We start from the raw sequence: 8694 nt of genomic DNA, 5'->3' as shown, positions 1-8694 counted from the left end.
CGGAGCCGGCGAGCCGCCCGGGGAGCACACCCCCGCTCGAGGAGGCGGAGGACCCCGACCCCGTCGGAGGCGAGCGGATGCCGGCGGGGCCCCCCGAGGAGGGACCCCGCCTGCGCGCGGTGTTCGCGGCCCTGGACAGCGACGGGGACGGCTTCGTGCGCATCGAGGACTTCGTGCAGTTCGCCACCGCCTACGGGGCTGAGCAGGTAGGGTCGCGGGTGGGGAGCCCGCTCGCGGCTTGGATGTCGCTCCTTTTCTCTAAGGAGTCAGCCCCGCAAGCGGCACCCGCGGTCGGCTGCCGAGGAGTTCGTTCCGGAGCGCTAGACCCCGCGGGAGCAGATCGCAGGGCCCTTCTCCCGCCGAGTGTCTGGTGGGTTTTGGAACTGCAGACCTTGCCGCTAGCAGCCTGGCCCTTGACCAGTGGGCCACCGGGGCTGCTTAAAAGACCCTGACGGCAGGAAGAAGGAAAACAAAACAAAAACCAACACCAGAACGCTCAAACCCTCCGAGCTCCGGTCTTGCAAGGACTCACAGCAGGACACAGGACCCCTTCAGGACACAGCAGAACTGCCCGTTGGGTTTCCAAGGCTGTTACCTCCACGGGGACTAGAATCCCGGGTCTTTCTTGCAGAGTGCCTGGTGGGTTCGAGCTGCAGTCCTTTCAGTTAGCAGCCGAAAGCTTAATTTGCACAACCACCAGAACTTCTTCATCAGTCGTTGAGTTCATTCCAACTCCTGGGTTGTCACTCCATTGTATTCTGAGCCTGCAAATCTTAAGGGGAGAAGAAGACTGCCCTTGTTCTCCCTCGGTGAGGCTGGTGTGGTTGAACCACTGGCTATATCAGTTAACATCCCAACACTTAACGCACAGCATCAAGTTCTATATCGGGGAGTCTGTCCCTGTCTACCCTCCCCCCAAGCTCCTTACATCTGGGCCCACCCAAAACCAGCATGAGCTTGGGGGCCTCCTGTCATCTCCCCATACCGGTGGAAGAGCCCTTGGGTGGATGAAGAAGGCCCAGTAGAGGTTTCTCTAGCTGTATAAATGGACGGAGGGAACTCCCGAAGTTACTGAGGCCAGGCTGCAGTACTGATCAGTGGGCCCTCAATTTTGAGCCCGCTTATTACTCTGTGTTCTTAGAATTGGCCTCTTTTGTGTTTAGGAGCCTGTGGATGCTCATAGAAGGTCCTTGCAGTTAAATGTCCATTCTTTGTAGGGAGAAAGATGAAAAAGCCGGCTTCCCTAAAGATTATAGCCATGGAGACCTTACAAGGCAGGTCTGCTCTGTCCTGCGGTTCCTTATGTGACTGTAGACTCTTCAGCAATGGCATTGTGTCTTTTCTGTGGATGAGAAGGTAATGAACCTCAGCAAACAGGAAAATGAAGAAGGCTGGCTGACCAGAGATGCCAGTGCACCGCCCTGCCTTTGTAGGAGATGTGCAGGCAGAGAAAGTGCAAGGATGCAATGCGGGGTCTACTGAGACCCTTGTCTCTGTGAGGAGGCTAGTCAGATGGGTCAACACGCCAGAATCTTCCTGTTTGTCTCAGCACTTGGTGAAGTTTAAAAGGAGATCAAAGGAAGTCAGTGTATGTTCTGCTCAGAGGACACAAGTGTTCACTTTTAAATATTTAACTGGAGGGGAAATTTCTGCATGGAATGCTAGTGCTGATGTGTTAATCTTCATGTTTTGTGGATGTCCACACATGCAGACTTTTGTTAAGTGGATATTAAAACACTTAGGTGTGTTTGGGCCGAAATGGTCTTTAAGGAAAGTGATAAACTGACACCTTGCTATTAACCTTTACAAAGGACCCTGACTTCCCAGGGTTCCCAGTGAGAAGTTGGTAAACCAGTGCTCCTTGTTGAGCTGAGAGAAGCCGTGTTGAACTGGTGGCCTAGTGGTTAAAGCTCTTGGCGCTGACCAAAGGCAGATGGTTTGAATCCACCTGAAAGGAGGTTCAAATCTACCAGTAAGGCAAGACAGTCTGCTCTGTACAGATTACAGCCTCAGAAGATGTAGGGTGTAGTTGTACTCTGTCAGTAGGGTCACTGTGAGTTAGAATGGACTCTGGCAGTGGGTTTGGTTTTGGCTTTGTATATCTATACTTAAGAATGGCATACTTGCTGGGTGTATGTTTATCATTGAGGGGCTCTGCTGGCACAATGGTTAAAGCATCCACCTGGTGACCAGTAGTGAGTGGTTCAAATCAACTAGCTCTTTGGAGACAGCTGAGGCATCCTCCTATAAAGCTTAGCAACCTTGGAAAGCCTCTGGGATGGTTCTGCTCTGTCCTGCAGGGTTGCTGTGAGTTGGAATGGATTGGGAGGCAGTGGGTTTGGCTTTGATCTGTTGGTCCAATGTCCAGGATGAAGTATAAGCTCCTGTTTCATCTTGTCTCATCTGTGTCCTGAGCACTGCTAATGTCTTGACTTGACTACAGGCCACTCCACAGAAGAGGTCCCTGTCAGTTAGTCAGGTGGGCCAGGTGCTGACCCACCAGTAGTTCTCTGTGTGTTTAACGTGGTACGAGTTACAGGTCTGCAGTCTTAGTGGTATGTTTCTTTCCTTGGGTCTTGGAAGCAGAGAAAAGGTCCTTGTTTCTTTGACAGCAGTCAAAGATGGAGTCACTGTGCCCAACTGGTAGAATATAGTCACACCATAGTCTTCTGCAGATTCACTGGCTTCTCACCATAGCCTCTGAAGTGCCAAGTCAACATGCAGGAGGCATGTCTATGTCACAGATAAGAAACTGAGAGGTCAGAAAGGTTAAATAGTTTTTCCGAGGCCTCACAGCTAGTCAGTGTTAAGACAGTGACTAGCACCAGGTCTTTTGCTTCTTAATTTTTCTCCTTTGGTTTCTACTTTTTACATTTGGTTTCTACTTCTTATCTTTTTTGCTGGCTCAGCAATATCCCCATAAAAGCTTTATCTTATGACTTCCATAGATTCTTTTCATTTGAGAGGTATTTTCTGTTGTAACTTTCCTCCTTGAAACTGCAGTGTGATAAACATTGCTTACTCTCTGGGGTTGAGCTAGCATTTCTTGCCCTCACAGAATAGAAACACATTTTTCCTTTTCTGGAAGCTGGAGCTCTCTGCTCATCACAGCTGGGTCCAGGGCAGCATAGGGGAGTAATCTGTTGCCTTTTGGGATTAGATAATTTACAGGGTAAGGAAATATTTTTTTGTCTATGTTTCTGTTTAAGTTTTGCTAGCCACTATTGTGATACAGGGTTGTTTGGGGTTATTTTTTTTTTTAAATTCTTAAATTGTGGTTTGTGCAAAAGTGGTTTTCCATTCTACCATTCTTGCATATTTTGTTTCATGATATCAGTTACAGTCCCTACATTGTAACTGTTCTCACACATGTGTCTTCCCTTTCTTTAGTGGTATTGTGCTTATCATGTCTTTATTGTATGTTGCCTTTTCTTTCACCCATGTTAAAATGTTATCTATTTTCTGATGCTTTCTCCCCTCTCCCTTGCCTCTCAGTCCTGGTAACCATTATAAAAAAGATGTTTGCATGTGTAAACTTTCCCTTCTTACTCGTTGCTGAGACTACCCATCTGTCTCCTGAGGAGCTGCTGGTGTTTTCAAACTGCCAGCCTTACATTTATGAGCACAACTTGTAAGGCATTCTGCTGTCAGAAACCTTTCTTTAAGCTTTTTAAATGAGAAATACCACATGTACACAGAAGTAGAGAGAAATCTTGCAGCACTCTCAGTTCATCTGAAAGTTCACATGCCCCACTCCCAGGTGGTTTTTGAAGCAGATCCCTGACAATAAGTCATCACATCCATAAATATTTCAGTGGTGCTAGGTGCAGTGGAGTCGGGTCCAACTCATTGGGATCCTGTGAATGAAACCCTTCCCAGTCATGTGCCATCCTCACAGTCCTTGCTAAATACTTCATTGTGATTCTGAAAGGTAAGCATTCTTTTCTAAACATTGTGATTGTTTGAAACCCTTAGAAACAGTAAGACCTTACATTCTAATGATTTCCACCTTACGTTTCTAAATCCTGAGTTCAGGGCTCTGGGGCTGCCACATTACTATCTTTGATAAAAGTACTTCTGCTATCTTGATCCTTATCAAGTTTTCAGAGGTAGAACGCTCAGTATGGATGTAATCTGTTTATGAAGGTAGCATTCTAAATTATGTAAGTGGGTGATCTGAATTTTTAATAGAAGCAGTTCCCATTTATAACACAGATGGCTTTTGTATTCCTCTTTCTTTCGTAACATTATGGTGGGTTTGGGTTTTATGACATCATCTGGGATAGATCAGGTGTGGTGTAATGTGACACTATCCTAGCAGCAGTCAGCTGCTGAAAGGCGAGCAGGCTCAGGGGACCTCTGGAAGCAGGACTCTAGGGTCAGCACAAGTAAGCAGGGTGTGAAGCAGGGAAGGTTTATAAGGCCATGACCATTTCTGAAGATTCCTCTTGAAATGATCTTTTCATGCTAAGATGATTGGTTTACAATCAGCCATCACAAAGCAGACATCATAAAATAAGTTATAAGAATGCTGTGGGAGAGGATTGGTTTCTTTTATTTCTCAAAGATACTAAGTGTAATCTTAAAGACTGTCTTCATCTTTTATTAAGTATTTACATGTTAATAGTCACATTGAGGCTTTTCCAAGAGCTCTGTGTATAGAAGCATAGCATGTCCTTTGGTCACCTTAGTGTCCTTGTCCATTTTAGTCAGCATGTGTAGGAGTCCTCCCCAAGTAAGTATTGAATCTCAGGTCTCCCTGCCTTGTTCCTATACCTCTGCTGGCTGGGAATGTGGGGGATTCCCTAGATCATTTTGGCCACATGTTGTAGCTGCTTCAGGGTTCTTTCCTATGTCTTTTCTAGCCTTGATGCTTTTATACTTATGTGAATGTGTTTAGTGTGTGTGTGTGATGTGAGCCTGTTTACTGTTGTGGGTGTGTGAGCTTGGTTAGTATATGTCTGTTTATGTGTGAACAGTGTGTATGTGTGTGTGTGTGTGTGTGTGTGTGTGAGAGAGAGAGAGCGAGAGAGAGCGCGTGCTTGTTTAGTATATATGTGTGAGCATGGTGTGTGTGTTGGCATATGGGATTGGGAGTATGTGTGGAAGAGGCATGTCTGTGAGTTGATTGGTGTGTAATTCTTAACTCTGGGTCTGTAGGTATATAGCCTAGGCTGTGTACTGGTTGATTGGCTGATTAAAAGGCAGTTGAAGTTTTTACCGGTGTTATGATTGCAGACAGTCTTGTCATTGTCTTAAACCTTTTTTTATATTATGAAAGGAACATGTTTATTACATTAAAAAACCCAGAAAGTACAAGTAGTCTGAAATATCAAATAAAAATGATCAAGAATGTCACTGTCTTGTGAAAAACACCGTTAGCATTTTGGTACATTTCTTCCCACATTTTTCATTGCACATAATCATATAATAATATATAAAGTTATTCACATTGAAATAATTTTTAGTAGAAGCTTAATTATTTTTAGAGTCAATATTGTGTAAACAAATAAAATAAAACTAAATAGTAGGATGAACAAAAGAAGAAAGACAAGAACAATTGTCTCTCTATCATCAAGAGATAATTGCTGTAAGAGAGATAATTGCTGTAACCTTTTTGTTGTCTTCCTCCAAAATGCATAAATTGTACAAAATAGTGTAATTCATATATTTACTTTGATCATCCCTTTGGGCCTAGGCTTTTGGAAATGGAGCATCTCTGATGTCAGATGTGTGAATACTTTAATGGACACCTGAGGTACTTGTCTTCTGGAGGCAGCAGAGTTATTAGAGATGATCCCAGTTTGTTGATGTCATTGTTAGGTACCCTCAAGTCAGAATCAATTCATAGCTGACCCTCCAGCAAGTTTTCAGAGGCAGTAAATTGCTCAGGAGGCGATTGCCTTTCTTTCTGTTGAGACGCTGGTAGATTCAGAATATGTGCCTTTGGGTTAGCAGCACAGCTCCTTACAGCTAAGCTACCAGAGCTCCCTTATTCTAGTTTAGCATTTGACATATAGAAACAATGAAGGTTTTCATTGTATCTAGAATACTGGAAAGGTTATAAAGGGAATCACATTTATGGCTTGCTTCCTTTGCAAACACTTATTTTGCTTAAATATTGTAAATAGGGACAAAATACTAGTTTATAATCTAAATATCAGGTGCAGGAGTGGGCTTCATTCCATTGCCTTTGTAGTTGCCAGAACTGGAAGTTGACTAAATAACATCCTTTTGTGAATATTATGTAACCCTTAAAAGTGCTAATTACAACTTCTTCAGCAAATAGTGCTGGCAAAACTGGACTTCTTCCTGCAGAAAGCTGAAACAGGATACACATGTCACACCATACACAAAAATCAACTCAAGGTGGATCAGAGACCTGGGAGTAAAGCCCAACCAAAATCATAATGTTCATAAAAGACAAACTGGGATCAAGCTTAGAAGCGCTAGTCCACGGTATAAAGAGACTGCCAAATACAACCAGAAATGCACAATCTAAAGAGGATAAAATTGATGCATGGGACCTTTTAAAGGGTAAATCTCTGTGCACATCAAAAACTTTTCCCAACAGGGTGAAAAGGAAACCTACAGACTAGGAACAAACATTTGGTAATACCATCTCTGACAAAGAGTCTTATAACAAAAGTTTATAGAATACTTTTGGGCCTCCGCAAGAAAAAGACTGATAACCCAATTACAAAATGGGCAAAAGATATGGAAAGAATTTTCACAGAGGATGATATTCAAATGGCAAACAGACAGAGGATGATATTCAAATGGCAAACAGACACATGAAGAAATGTTCCAAATCACTGGCTATAAGAGAGATGCAAAAACCACAAGGAGGTACCACCTCCAGTAAGGTGGCAAAGTTTAACAGGCAGCAAATAATAGATGTTGGAGAGAATGTGGCGAGAAAGGAACTCTTGTACATTGCTGCTGGGATTGTAAAATGCTGCAACCATTCTGAAAGGCAGTTTGGTGCTTCCTCAAAAAACTGAACATAGAAATTCCATATGACCCAGCTATTCCACTACTTGGAATATACTCTAAGTATGAGAACTGAGATTTGTACACCAATGTTCATAGCAGCATTATTCACTATAGTAAGAACATGGAAACGGCCCAAATGTCCAACCACAAACAAATGGATTGAGTAATTATGGTACATTCACGCAATGGAATACTGTGCAGCATGGAGGAACAGTAACTTTGTAAATTATTACCTAACTTGGAAAAGACTGGAGAACATTATGCTGAGTGAACTAACTCCATCCCACAAGGATAAATATTGTATGAGACCATTATTGTATAAGGAGTATAAGGATCTAGAAGGGGTGGGAGAGGCATTGGTAGCTGTAAATAGGATGTGCCCTCCTTTATTCTCTTCTCATAGCTTCTGGATCAGCTGTGGATTTTCTGTCTCTTTACCCAGTAAGTAGTTGGGTCTTCTGTAATTCCCCCTGCCCTGACCCCTGCCATTGTAGCAAAAGTGAAAGTTTCCAGAGTAGACTAGTTTTCTGTCTCATAATTTATACATTATTTTGTTTTGTGACATTGCTTGTGATCCCTTCAAATTAATAGCATTCTTCCCACTTTCATCTTGGGTTTCTCATTTCCGTTAATCCTCTTTCTTTCCCTTCTGACCTTCTGAGCTTTGCTTTTGGACAAATTCTTAACTTTTTGGTTTTGTATGGTTGATTGTATTGAAGAGTAAATCTCCCGTTGCTGATCTTATTGGCTGAAAGGTGATCTCTGGAACGGCTTTATTCCCAGCAGAAAGGAGGTGTAATGGCTACAGTCTCAGGGGTTCCACCAAGTCTCTACCAGGATAAGGAGTCTTGTCTTTTTAATGATTTTGAATTCTACACATTCTTTTCTCTTCTCTGCTCTTGTATTGTGATGTTTTTTTAGAGCAGGTAGTAGTGGTAGTGGGTCATCATCTTTCTAGTCCTGGTTTATGAGTGCTTCACATAGCTCACTAGTCCTTTGAATTAATTGCTTACTTCAGTCTTTGGTTTTTTTCTTTGCTCTGGACAAAGACTAATAATTGCACCTTAGCGTCACTAGTGTTTACAACACCAGTCACTGCTCACTGAAGTAGATAAAGAATACTGTCTTTTTTGTCAGCTGGTCTAGATGCCCTTCTAAACTATAGTTCCAACTCTAAATCACATCTTCAGAGAAATTGAAGAGTGTTTAGCACAGGATATTCTAGTTTGATGAATGCTTTATTTTACTTTGTAAACATTGGATAGATCCTTGGAGTTTTCAAAGCTGTGTACCTCCAGATCCTAGTCTTTGGTGATCAGCAATGCCTTGTTGCCTCAGATGTGGCTCTATTTCTGGCTGGCCTCCCTGACACTAGAGCTTCATAACTTACTTAAAAAAATTGGCAAGCTCTGGTGGCCTAGTGGTGAGAAGCTGCACTGCAATCCCGTTCGAATCCACAAGTGCACCATTGGAATCCGCAAGATGGTCTGCTGGAGGAAAGAACAATCTCCTCCTGTACCAGTCAGATCTGATTTGATGGTACACGCAAAAAAAAAATAAAATTTAAAAAAAAAATTCACACCCCCCAAAAAAAATTCACACCCATGTTTATCACAGCTCTGTTCACAGTAGCAAGGAGTTGGGAGCAACCCAGGTGCCCATCAACAAACGAATGGATAGAGAAGCTGTGGTATATTC

At 43.0% G+C, this 8694-nt stretch overlaps 1 protein-coding gene across 1 annotated transcript in view; it reads left to right on the top strand.

The window, feature by feature from the left end:
• The first annotated feature begins 101 nt into the window (after positions 1 to 101).
• Positions 102 to 8694, top strand: part of RAB11FIP3 (RAB11 family interacting protein 3 (class II)) — a 69136-nt gene continuing 60543 nt past the window's right edge. The window contains exon 1 of the mRNA XM_006894856.1: positions 102 to 206. The gene's annotated coding sequence lies outside the window, so the exon portion shown is untranslated. The remainder of the gene's footprint in view (positions 207 to 8694) is intronic.

This window comes from Elephantulus edwardii, unplaced genomic scaffold, assembly GCF_000299155.1.
Source record: "Elephantulus edwardii isolate Elephantulus edwardi_28Jun2011 unplaced genomic scaffold, EleEdw1.0 scaffold00151, whole genome shotgun sequence".
NCBI classification, from domain to species: domain Eukaryota; kingdom Metazoa; phylum Chordata; class Mammalia; order Macroscelidea; family Macroscelididae; genus Elephantulus; species Elephantulus edwardii.
Note: the sequence above shows the minus strand (reverse complement) of the source record. Positions and strands in the feature narration are given on the sequence as shown.